Here is a 12,689-nt window from a genome sequence, read left to right on the forward strand (position 1 = left end):
GCAAATTTTCTTTCAATGCCCAATTTTTACCTACAGATAGAAATATAGCAATAGAACGCACATTTTGTACAGAAGCAAATACAATGAAGAGTGAAATAAGTTTGTATTACTTCACGAGTCAATGTACGTAATCCCAGTCATGATCTTTAATTCATCCAGCCCAAGGTGAGAGGGTTTCAGTTTCCTCTGCCACAAGTGAGAAAAGTAGACTGTTTCACAACAAGATATTGTACTATGGGTCCTTAACTGTTCCCATTAAACAATGGCACTCTGTATCTATAGAAACGGCGGCAATTTTCGCTTCAGCACAGGGGGCTTTTACTGGAGACTGTCAGGAGGGGGCTTGCTGGATACATGAAGGGAGAAGACCAGACAGAGATGTCTGACGCTCCGCTGACGCTTGCAGAAAACTACATTAAGTATGATTCCCGCCTATAACTGACGGCGAGAGAGATGCATCATCTGTCCACGTCTCATCGAAACACAATGTCACCAAGCAATGGCTGACGCTTCGAGGACGGCATGAAATTGCCAGGGAGGTGATGCAGCTAACGTTCCTGGTAAATGTGCTAACAGGGCACACACGTCCGTTGGAGTGTATACATATGATGGGGACCGGCTGTGACACAGCAGTCAACCAAAGTCAAAAAATGTGACTAATCATACAGTGTTTCCAGTGTGTCGTTTACCACTTTGTGAGTGGATGCTGTTCTAAAGAACGTAATTCCCACTTATCTGTAAGCAGCGCACGTGAGCGAATGTAATAGCAGGACTGTGTTACTACGATTGTACAGAGCAACTCTGTCAATACGCAGGTGTTTCAATCAGTAGGGCCATGGTAAATAGAGCGATTCGGAGCGATGTATCGTGTCTGTTACATAAATAATGAGTCTTTGATGTAATTGCTTCAGAGAAATATGAAAGTAAGCCTATCAGAAAAGTAACGCGAGACTTGTAGCACGGGTCATGTCTTGCAGAATCTCTGACATCTGAGCCCGTCGCTTGGACAGTGTCCCTTTGGCGCAGAGGATAGCGCGTTGGACTTCTAATCCAAAGGTCGTGGGTTCGATCCCCACAAGGGACGGGCAATTTTTAAAAATATGTGCCGATCACGAGATGGGTATTGACATATGGGTAACCACAAGCGTCTTCAAAAGGTGAAAATTGTTGTGACCTCAGTTCTATGCTTAAATATGTTGACCTTACACACACAAGCAAAATTCTCGTAGATCTGTTATCCATGACGCTGTTATGTGTAAATGCCGTACAAACGGAACCATATCTTCACGTGCCTGTTCACGCAAATTTTCTTTCAATGCCCAATTTTTACCTACAGATAGAAATATAGCAATAGAACGCACATTTTGTACAGAAGCAAATACAATGAAGAGTGAAATAAGTTTGTATTACTTCACGAGTCAATGTACGTAATCCCAGTCATGATCTTTAATTCTTCCAGCCCAAGGTGAGAGGGTTTCAGTTTCCTCTGCCACAAGTGAGAAAAGTAGACTGTTTCACAACAAGATATTGTACTATGGGTCCTTAACTGTTCCCATTAAACAATGGCACTCTGTATCTATAGAAACGGCGGCAATTTTCGCTTCAGCACAGGGGGCTTTTACTGGAGACTGTCAGGAGGGGGCTTGCTGGATACATGAAGGGAGAAGACCAGACAGAGATGTCTGACGCTCCGCTGACGCTTGCAGAAAACTACATTAAGTATGATTCCCGCCTATAACTGACGGCGAGAGAGATGCATCATCTGTCCACGTCTCATCGAAACACACTGTCACCAAGCAATGGCTGACGCTTCGAGGACGGCATGAAATTGCCAGGGAGGTGATGCAGCTAACGTTCCTGGTAAATGTGCTAACAGGGCACACACGTCCGTTGGAGTGTATACATATGATGGGGACCGGCTGTGACACAGCAGTCAACCAAAGTCAAAAAATGTGACTAATCATACAGTGTTTCCAGTGTGTCGTTTACCACTTTGTGAGTGGATGCTGTTCTAAAGAACGTAATTCCCACTTATCTGTAAGCAGCGCACGTGAGCGAATGTAATAGCAGGACTGTGTTACTACGATTGTACAGAGCAACTCTGTCAATACGCAGGTGTTTCAATCAGTAGGGCCATGGTAAATAGAGCGATTCGGAGCGATGTATCGTGTCTGTTACATAAATAATGAGTCTTTGATGTAATTGCTTCAGAGAAATATGAAAGTAAGCCTATCAGAAAAGTAACGCGAGACTTGTAGCACGGGTCATGTCTTGCAGAATCTCTGACATCTGAGCCCGTCGCTTGGACAGTGTCCCTTTGGCGCAGAGGATAGCGCGTTGGACTTCTAATCCAAAGGTCGTGGGTTCGATCCCCACAAGGGACGGGCAATTTTTAAAAATATGTGCCGATCACGAGATGGGTATTGACATATGGGTAACCACAAGCGTCTTCAAAAGGTGAAAATTGTTGTGACCTCAGTTCTATGCTTAAATATGTTGACCTTACACACACAAGCAAAATTCTCGTAGATCTGTTATCCATGACGCTGTTATGTGTAAATGCTGTACAAACGGAACCATATCTTCACGTGCCTGTTCACGCAAATTTTCTTTCAATGCCCAATTTTTACCTACAGATAGAAATATAGCAATAGAACGCACATTTTGTACAGAAGCAAATACAATGAAGAGTGAAATAAGTTTGTATTACTTCACGAGTCAATGTACGTAATCCCAGTCATGATCATTAATTCATCCAGCCCAAGGTGAGAGGGTTTCAGTTTCCTCTGCCACAAGTGAGAAAAGTAGACTGTTTCACAACAAGATATTGTACTATGGGTCCTTAACTGTTCCCATTAAACAATGGCACTCTGTATCTATAGAAACGGCGGCAATTTTCGCTTCAGCACAGGGGGCTTTTACTGGAGACTGTCAGGAGGGGGCTTGCTGGATACATGAAGGGAGAAGACCAGACAGAGATGTCTGACGCTCCGCTGACGCTTGCAGAAAACTACATTAAGTATGATTCCCGCCTATAACTGACGGCGAGAGAGATGCATCATCTGTCCACGTCTCATCGAAACACACTGTCACCAAGCAATGGCTGACGCTTCGAGGACGGCATGAAATTGCCAGGGAGGTGATGCAGCTAACGTTCCTGGTAAATGTGCTAACAGGGCACACACGTCCGTTGGAGTGTATACATATGATGGGGACCGGCTGTGACACAGCAGTCAACCAAAGTCAAAAAATGTGACTAATCATACAGTGTTTCCAGTGTGTCGTTTACCACTTTGTGAGTGGATGCTGTTCTAAAGAACGTAATTCCCACTTATCTGTAAGCAGCGCACGTGAGCGAATGTAATAGCAGGACTGTGTTACTACGATTGTACAGAGCAACTCTGTCAATACGCAGGTGTTTCAATCAGTAGGGCCATGGTAAATAGAGCGATTCGGAGCGATGTATCGTGTCTGTTACATAAATAATGAGTCTTTGATGTAATTGCTTCAGAGAAATATGAAAGTAAGCCTATCAGAAAAGTAACGCGAGACTTGTAGCACGGGTCATGTCTTGCAGAATCTCTGACATCTGAGCCCGTCGCTTGGACAGTGTCCCTTTGGCGCAGAGGATAGCGCGTTGGACTTCTAATCCAAAGGTCGTGGGTTCGATCCCCACAAGGGACGGGCAATTTTTAAAAATATGTGCCGATCACGAGATGGGTATTGACATATGGGTAACCACAAGCGTCTTCAAAAGGTGAAAATTGTTGTGACCTCAGTTCTATGCTTAAATATGTTGACCTTACACACACAAGCAAAATTCTCGTAGATCTGTTATCCATGACGCTGTTATGTGTAAATGCTGTACAAACGGAACCATATCTTCACGTGCCTGTTCACGCAAATTTTCTTTCAATGCCCAATTTTTACCTACAGATAGAAATATAGCAATAGAACGCACATTTTGTACAGAAGCAAATACAATGAAGAGTGAAATAAGTTTGTATTACTTCACGAGTCAATGTACGTAATCCCAGTCATGATCTTTAATTCTTCCAGCCCAAGGTGAGAGGGTTTCAGTTTCCTCTGCCACAAGTGAGAAAAGTAGACTGTTTCACAACAAGATATTGTACTATGGGTCCTTAACTGTTCCCATTAAACAATGGCACTCTGTATCTATAGAAACGGCGGCAATTTTCGCTTCAGCACAGGGGGCTTTTACTGGAGACTGTCAGGAGGGGGCTTGCTGGATACATGAAGGGAGAAGACCAGACAGAGATGTCTGACGCTCCGCTGACGCTTGCAGAAAACTACATTAAGTATGATTCCCGCCTATAACTGACGGCGAGAGAGATGCATCATCTGTCCACGTCTCATCGAAACACACTGTCACCAAGCAATGGCTGACGCTTCGAGGACGGCATGAAATTGCCAGGGAGGTGATGCAGCTAACGTTCCTGGTAAATGTGCTAACAGGGCACACACGTCCGTTGGAGTGTATACATATGATGGGGACCGGCTGTGACACAGCAGTCAACCAAAGTCAAAAAATGTGACTAATCATACAGTGTTTCCAGTGTGTCGTTTACCACTTTGTGAGTGGATGCTGTTCTAAAGAACGTAATTCCCACTTATCTGTAAGCAGCGCACGTGAGCGAATGTAATAGCAGGACTGTGTTACTACGATTGTACAGAGCAACTCTGTCAATACGCAGGTGTTTCAATCAGTAGGGCCATGGTAAATAGAGCGATTCGGAGCGATGTATCGTGTCTGTTACATAAATAATGAGTCTTTGATGTAATTGCTTCAGAGAAATATGAAAGTAAGCCTATCAGAAAAGTAACGCGAGACTTGTAGCACGGGTCATGTCTTGCAGAATCTCTGACATCTGAGCCCGTCGCTTGGACAGTGTCCCTTTGGCGCAGAGGATAGCGCGTTGGACTTCTAATCCAAAGGTCGTGGGTTCGATCCCCACAAGGGACGGGCAATTTTTAAAAATATGTGCCGATCACGAGATGGGTATTGACATATGGGTAACCACAAGCGTCTTCAAAAGGTGAAAATTGTTGTGACCTCAGTTCTATGCTTAAATATGTTGACCTTACACACACAAGCAAAATTCTCGTAGATCTGTTATCCATGACGCTGTTATGTGTAAATGCTGTACAAACGGAACCATATCTTCACGTGCCTGTTCACGCAAATTTTCTTTCAATGCCCAATTTTTACCTACAGATAGAAATATAGCAATAGAACGCACATTTTGTACAGAAGCAAATACAATGAAGAGTGAAATAAGTTTGTATTACTTCACGAGTCAATGTACGTAATCCCAGTCATGATCTTTAATTCTTCCAGCCCAAGGTGAGAGGGTTTCAGTTTCCTCTGCCACAAGTGAGAAAAGTAGACTGTTTCACAACAAGATATTGTACTATGGGTCCTTAACTGTTCCCATTAAACAATGGCACTCTGTATCTATAGAAACGGCGGCAATTTTCGCTTCAGCACAGGGGGCTTTTACTGGAGACTGTCAGGAGGGGGCTTGCTGGATACATGAAGGGAGAAGACCAGACAGAGATGTCTGACGCTCCGCTGACGCTTGCAGAAACCTACATTAAGTATGATTCCCGCCTATAACTGACGGCGAGAGAGATGCATCATCTGTCCACGTCTCATCGAAACACACTGTCACCAAGCAATGGCTGACGCTTCGAGGACGGCATGAAATTGCCAGGGAGGTGATGCAGCTAACGTTCCTGGTAAATGTGCTAACAGGGCACACACGTCCGTTGGAGTGTATACATATGATGGGGACCGGCTGTGACACAGCAGTCAACCAAAGTCAAAAAATGTGACTAATCATACAGTGTTTCCAGTGTGTCGTTTACCACTCTGTGAGTGGATGCTGTTCTAAAGAACGTAATTCCCACTTATCTGTAAGCAGCGCACGTGAGCGAATGTAATAGCAGGACTGTGTTACTACGATTGTACAGAGCAACTCTGTCAATACGCAGGTGTTTCAATCAGTATTGCCATGGTAAATAGAGCGATTCGGAGCGATGTATCGTGTCTGTTACATAAATAATGAGTCTTTGATGTAATTGCTTCAGAGAAATATGAAAGTAAGCCTATCAGAAAAGTAACGCGAGACTTGTAGCACGGGTCATGTCTTGCAGAATCTCTGACATCTGAGCCCGTCGCTTGGACAGTGTCCCTTTGGCGCAGAGGATAGCGCGTTGGACTTCTAATCCAAAGGTCGTGGGTTCGATCCCCACAAGGGATGGGCAATTTTTAAAAATATGTGCCGATCACGAGATGGGTATTGACATATGGGTAACCACAAGCGTCTTCAAAAGGTGAAAATTGTTGTGACCTCAGTTCTATGCTTAAATATGTTGACCTTACACACACAAGCAAAATTCTCGTAGATCTGTTATCCATGACGCTGTTATGTGTAAATGCTGTACAAACGGAACCATATCTTCACATGCCTGTTCACGCAAATTTTCTTTCAATGCCCAATTTTTACCTACAGATAGAAATATAGCAATAGAACGCACATTTTGTACAGAAGCAAATACAATGAAGAGTGAAATAAGTTTGTATTACTTCACGAGTCAATGTACGTAATCCCAGTCATGATCTTTAATTCTTCCAGCCCAAGGTGAGAGGGTTTCAGTTTCCTCTGCCACAAGTGAGAAAAGTAGACTGTTTCACAACAAGATATTGTACTATGGGTCCTTAACTGTTCCCATTAAACAATGGCACTCTGTATCTATAGAAACGGCGGCAATTTTCGCTTCAGCACAGGGGGCTTTTACTGGAGACTGTCAGGAGGGGGCTTGCTGGATACATGAAGGGAGAAGACCAGACAGAGATGTCTGACGCTCCGCTGACGCTTGCAGAAAACTACATTAAGTATGATTCCCGCCTATAACTGACGGCGAGAGAGATGCATCATCTGTCCACGTCTCATCGAAACACACTGTCACCAAGCAATGGTTGACGCTTCGAGGACGGCATGAAATTGCCAGGGAGGTGATGCAGCTAACGTTCCTGGTAAATGTGCTAACAGGGCACACACGTCCGTTGGAGTGTATACATATGATGGGGACCGGCTGTGACACAGCAGTCAACCAAAGTCAAAAAATGTGACTAATCATACAGTGTTTCCAGTGTGTCGTTTACCACTCTGTGAGTGGATGCTGTTCTAAAGAACGTAATTCCCACTTATCTGTAAGCAGCGCACGTGAGCGAATGTAATAGCAGGACTGTGTTACTACGATTGTACAGAGCAACTCTGTCAATACGCAGGTGTTTCAATCAGTATTGCCATGGTAAATAGAGCGATTCGGAGCGATGTATCGTGTCTGTTACATAAATAATGAGTCTTTGATGTAATTGCTTCAGAGAAATATGAAAGTAAGCCTATCAGAAAAGTAACGCGAGACTTGTAGCACGGGTCATGTCTTGCAGAATCTCTGACATCTGAGCCCGTCGCTTGGACAGTGTCCCTTTGGCGCAGAGGATAGCGCGTTGGACTTCTAATCCAAAGGTCGTGGGTTCGATCCCCACAAGGGACGGGCAATTTTTAAAAATATGTGCCGATCACGAGATGGGTATTGACATATGGGTAACCACAAGCGTCTTCAAAAGGTGAAAATTGTTGTGACCTCAGTTCTATGCTTAAATATGTTGACCTTACACACACAAGCAAAATTCTCGTAGATCTGTTATCCATGACGCTGTTATGTGTAAATGCTGTACAAACGGAACCATATCTTCACGTGCCTGTTCACGCAAATTTTCTTTCAATGCCCAATTTTTACCTACAGATAGAAATATAGCAATAGAACGCACATTTTGTACACAAGCAAATACAATGAAGAGTGAAATAAGTTTGTATTACTTCACAAGTCAATGTACGTAATCCCAGTCATGATCTTTAATTCTTCCAGCCCAAGGTGAGAGGGTTTCAGTTTCCTCTGCCACAAGTGAGAAAAGTAGACTGTTTCACAACAAGATATTGTACTATGGGTCCTTAACTGTTCCCATTAAACAATGGCACTCTGTATCTATAGAAACGGCGGCAATTTTCGCTTCAGCACAGGGGGCTTTTACTGGAGACTGTCAGGAGGGGGCTTGCTGGATACATGAAGGGAGAAGACCAGACAGAGATGTCTGACGCTCCGCTGACGCTTGCAGAAAACTACATTAAGTATGATTCCCGCCTATAACTGACGGCGAGAGAGATGCATCATCTGTCCACGTCTCATCGAAACACACTGTCACCAAGCAATGGCTGACGCTTCGAGGACGGCATGAAATTGCCAGGGAGGTGATGCAGCTAACGTTCCTGGTAAATGTGCTAACAGGGCACACACGTCCGTTGGAGTGTATACATATGATGGGGACCGGCTGTGACACAGCAGTCAACCAAAGTCAAAAAATGTGACTAATCATACAGTGTTTCCAGTGTGTCGTTTACCACTTTGTGAGTGGATGCTGTTCTAAAGAACGTAATTCCCACTTATCTGTAAGCAGCGCACGTGAGCGAATGTAATAGCAGGACTGTGTTACTACGATTGTACAGAGCAACTCTGTCAATACGCAGGTGTTTCAATCAGTAGGGCCATGGTAAATAGAGCGATTCGGAGCGATGTATCGTGTCTGTTACATAAATAATGAGTCTTTGATGTAATTGCTTCAGAGAAATATGAAAGTAAGCCTATCAGAAAAGTAACGCGAGACTTGTAGCACGGGTCATGTCTTGCAGAATCTCTGACATCTGAGCCCGTCGCTTGGACAGTGTCCCTTTGGCGCAGAGGATAGCGCGTTGGACTTCTAATCCAAAGGTCGTGGGTTCGATCCCCACAAGGGACGGGCAGTTTTTAAAAATATGTGCCGATCACGAGATGGGTATTGACATATGGGTAACCACAAGCGTCTTCAAAAGGTGAAAATTGTTGTGACCTCAGTTCTATGCTTAAATATGTTGACCTTACACACACAAGCAAAATTCTCGTAGATCTGTTATCCATGACGCTGTTATGTGTAAATGCTGTACAAACGGAACCATATCTTCACGTGCCTGTTCACGCAAATTTTCTTTCAATGCCCAATTTTTACCTACAGATAGAAATATAGCAATAGAACGCACATTTTGTACAGAAGCAAATACAATGAAGAGTGAAATAAGTTTGTATTACTTCACGAGTCAATGTACGTAATCCCAGTCATGATCTTTAATTCTTCCAGCCCAAGGTGAGAGGGTTTCAGTTTCCTCTGCCACAAGTGAGAAAAGTAGACTGTTTCACAACAAGATATTGTACTATGGGTCCTTAACTGTTCCCATTAAACAATGGCACTCTGTATCTATAGAAACGGCGGCAATTTTCGCTTCAGCACAGGGGGCTTTTACTGGAGACTGTCAGGAGGGGGCTTGCTGGATACATGAAGGGAGAAGACCAGACAGAGATGTCTGACGCTCCGCTGACACTTGCAGAAAACTACATTAAGTATGATTCCCGCCTATAACTGACGGCGAGAGAGATGCATCATCTGTCCACGTCTCATCGAAACACACTGTCACCAAGCAATGGCTGACGCTTCGAGGACGGCATGAAATTGCCAGGGAGGTGATGCAGCTAACGTTCCTGGTAAATGTGCTAACAGGGCACACACGTCCGTTGGAGTGTATACATATGATGGGGACCGGCTGTGACACAGCAGTCAACCAAAGTCAAAAAATGTGACTAATCATACAGTGTTTCCAGTGTGTCGTTTACCACTTTGTGAGTGGATGCTGTTCTAAAGAGCGTAATTCCCACTTATCTGTAAGCAGCGCACGTGAGCGAATGTAATAGCAGGACTGTGTTACTACGATTGTACAGAGCAACTCTGTCAATACGCAGGTGTTTCAATCAGTAGGGCCATGGTAAATAGAGCGATTCGGAGCGATGTATCGTGTCTGTTACATAAATAATGAGTCTTTGATGTAATTGCTTCAGAGAAATATGAAAGTAAGCCTATCAGAAAAGTAACGCGAGACTTGTAGCACGGGTCATGTCTTGCAGAATCTCTGACATCTGAGCCCGTCGCTTGGACAGTGTCCCTTTGGCGCAGAGGATAGCGCGTTGGACTTCTAATCCAAAGGTCGTGGGTTCGATCCCCACAAGGGACGGGCAATTTTTAAAAATATGTGCCGATCACGAGATGGGTATTGACATATGGGTAACCACAAGCGTCTTCAAAAGGTGAAAATTGTTGTGACCTCAGTTCTATGCTTAAATATGTTGACCTTACACACACAAGCAAAATTCTCGTAGATCTGTTATCCATGACGCTGTTATGTGTAAATGCTGTACAAACGGAACCATATCTTCACGTGCCTGTTCACGCAAATTTTCTTTCAATGCCCAATTTTTACCTACAGATAGAAATATAGCAATAGAACGCACATTTTGTACAGAAGCAAATACAATGAAGAGTGAAATAAGTTTGTATTACTTCACGAGTCAATGTACGTAATCCCAGTCATGATCTTTAATTCTTCCAGCCCAAGGTGAGAGGGTTTCAGTTTCCTCTGCCACAAGTGAGAAAAGTAGACTGTTTCACAACAAGATATTGTACTATGGGTCTTTAACTGTTCCCATTAAACAATGGCACTCTGTATCTATAGAAACGGCGGCAATTTTCGCTTCAGCACAGGGGGCTTTTACTGGAGACTGTCAGGAGGGGGCTTGCTGGATACATGAAGGGAGAAGACCAGACAGAGATGTCTGACGCTCCGCTGACGCTTGCAGAAAACTACATTAAGTATGATTCCCGCCTATAACTGACGGCGAGAGAGATGCATCATCTGTCCACGTCTCATCGAAACACACTGTCACCAAGCAATGGCTGACGCTTCGAGGACGGCATGAAATTGCCAGGGAGGTGATGCAGCTAACGTTCCTGGTAAATGTGCTAACAGGGCACACACGTCCGTTGGAGTGTATACATATGATGGGGACCGGCTGTGACACAGCAGTCAACCAAAGTCAAAAAATGTGACTAATCATACAGTGTTTCCAGTGTGTCGTTTACCACTTTGTGAGTGGATGCTGTTCTAAAGAGCGTAATTCCCACTTATCTGTAAGCAGCGCACGTGAGCGAATGTAATAGCAGGACTGTGTTACTACGATTGTACAGAGCAACTCTGTCAATACGCAGGTGTTTCAATCAGTAGGGCCATGGTAAATAGAGCGATTCGGAGCGATGTATCGTGTCTGTTACATAAATAATGAGTCTTTGATGTAATTGCTTCAGAGAAATATGAAAGTAAGCCTATCAGAAAAGTAACGCGAGACTTGTAGCACGGGTCATGTCTTGCAGAATCTCTGACATCTGAGCCCGTCGCTTGGACAGTGTCCCTTTGGCGCAGAGGATAGCGCGTTGGACTTCTAATCCAAAGGTCGTGGGTTCGATCCCCACAAGGGACGGGCAATTTTCAAAAATATGTGCCGACCACGAGATGGGTATTGACATATGGGTAACCACAAGCGTCTTCAAAAGGTGAAAATTGTTGTGACCTCAGTTCTATGCTTAAATATGTTGACCTTACACACACAAGCAAAATTCTCGTAGATCTGTTATCCATGACGCTGTTATGTGTAAATGCTGTACAAACGGAACCATATCTTCACGTGCCTGTTCACGCAAATTTTCTTTCAATGCCCAATTTTTACCTACAGATAGAAATATAGCAATAGAACGCACATTTTGTACACAAGCAAATACAATGAAGAGTGAAATAAGTTTGTATTACTTCACAAGTCAATGTACGTAATCCCAGTCATGATCTTTAATTCTTCCAGCCCAAGGTGAGAGGGTTTCAGTTTCCTCTGCCACAAGTGAGAAAAGTAGACTGTTTCACAACAAGATATTGTACTATGGGTCCTTAACTGTTCCCATTAAACAATGGCACTCTGTATCTATAGAAACGGCGGCAATTTTCGCTTCAGCACAGGGGGCTTTTACTGGAGACTGTCAGGAGGGGGCTTGCTGGATACATGAAGGGAGAAGACCAGACAGAGATGTCTGACGCTCCGCTGACGCTTGCAGAAAACTACATTACGTATGATTCCCGCCTATACCTGACGGCGAGGGAGATGCATCATCTGTCCACGTCTCATCGAAACACACTGTCACCAAGCAATGGCTGACGCTTCGAGGACGGCATGAAATTGCCAGGGAGGTGATGCAGCTAACGTTCCTGGTAAATGTGCTAACAGGGCACACACGTCCGTTGGAGTGTATACATATGATGGGGACCGGCTGTGACACAGCAGTCAACCAAAGTCAAAAAATGTGACTAATCATACAGTGTTTCCAGTGTGTCGTTTACCACTTTGTGAGTGGATGCTGTTCTAAAGAGCGTAATTCCCACTTATCTGTAAGCAGCGCACGTGAGCGAATGTAATTGCAGGACTGTGTTACTACGATTGTACAGTGCAACTCTGTCAATACGCAGGTGTTTCAATCAGTAGGGCCATGGTAAATAGAGCGATTCGGAGCGATGTATCGTGTCTGTTACATAAATAATGAGTCTTTGATGTAATTGCTTCAGAGAAATATGAAAGTAAGCCTATCAGAAAAGTAACGCGAGACTTGTAGCACGGGTCATGTCTTGCAGAATCTCTGACAT

General features: G+C 44.1%; 9 non-coding genes across 9 annotated transcripts; all 9 read left to right on the forward strand.

Moving 5' to 3' along the window:
* The first annotated feature begins 1,011 nt into the window (after window positions 1–1,011).
* On the forward strand, window positions 1,012–1,084 carry Trnar-ucu (transfer RNA arginine (anticodon UCU)). Its single transcript has one exon. It is a non-coding gene; the product is annotated as a tRNA-Arg (tRNA).
* A 1,227-nt stretch (window positions 1,085–2,311) lies between these two features.
* Trnar-ucu (transfer RNA arginine (anticodon UCU)) lies at window positions 2,312–2,384 on the forward strand. The gene has a single exon. It is a non-coding gene; the product is annotated as a tRNA-Arg (tRNA).
* Window positions 2,385–3,611: 1,227 nt separating this feature from the next.
* Window positions 3,612–3,684, forward strand: Trnar-ucu (transfer RNA arginine (anticodon UCU)). Its single transcript has one exon. It is a non-coding gene; the product is annotated as a tRNA-Arg (tRNA).
* Window positions 3,685–4,911: 1,227 nt separating this feature from the next.
* Trnar-ucu (transfer RNA arginine (anticodon UCU)) lies at window positions 4,912–4,984 on the forward strand. Its single transcript has one exon. It is a non-coding gene; the product is annotated as a tRNA-Arg (tRNA).
* Window positions 4,985–6,211: 1,227 nt separating this feature from the next.
* Window positions 6,212–6,284, forward strand: Trnar-ucu (transfer RNA arginine (anticodon UCU)). Its single transcript has one exon. It is a non-coding gene; the product is annotated as a tRNA-Arg (tRNA).
* A 1,227-nt stretch (window positions 6,285–7,511) lies between these two features.
* On the forward strand, window positions 7,512–7,584 carry Trnar-ucu (transfer RNA arginine (anticodon UCU)). The gene has a single exon. It is a non-coding gene; the product is annotated as a tRNA-Arg (tRNA).
* Window positions 7,585–8,811: 1,227 nt separating this feature from the next.
* Trnar-ucu (transfer RNA arginine (anticodon UCU)) lies at window positions 8,812–8,884 on the forward strand. The gene has a single exon. It is a non-coding gene; the product is annotated as a tRNA-Arg (tRNA).
* Window positions 8,885–10,111: 1,227 nt separating this feature from the next.
* On the forward strand, window positions 10,112–10,184 carry Trnar-ucu (transfer RNA arginine (anticodon UCU)). The gene has a single exon. It is a non-coding gene; the product is annotated as a tRNA-Arg (tRNA).
* A 1,227-nt stretch (window positions 10,185–11,411) lies between these two features.
* Trnar-ucu (transfer RNA arginine (anticodon UCU)) lies at window positions 11,412–11,484 on the forward strand. The gene has a single exon. It is a non-coding gene; the product is annotated as a tRNA-Arg (tRNA).
* The last annotated feature ends 1,205 nt before the right edge of the window (window positions 11,485–12,689 follow it).

The sequence above is a fragment of the Schistocerca serialis genome, chromosome 1 (assembly GCF_023864345.2).
Source record: "Schistocerca serialis cubense isolate TAMUIC-IGC-003099 chromosome 1, iqSchSeri2.2, whole genome shotgun sequence".
Lineage (NCBI taxonomy): Eukaryota > Metazoa > Arthropoda > Insecta > Orthoptera > Acrididae > Schistocerca > Schistocerca serialis.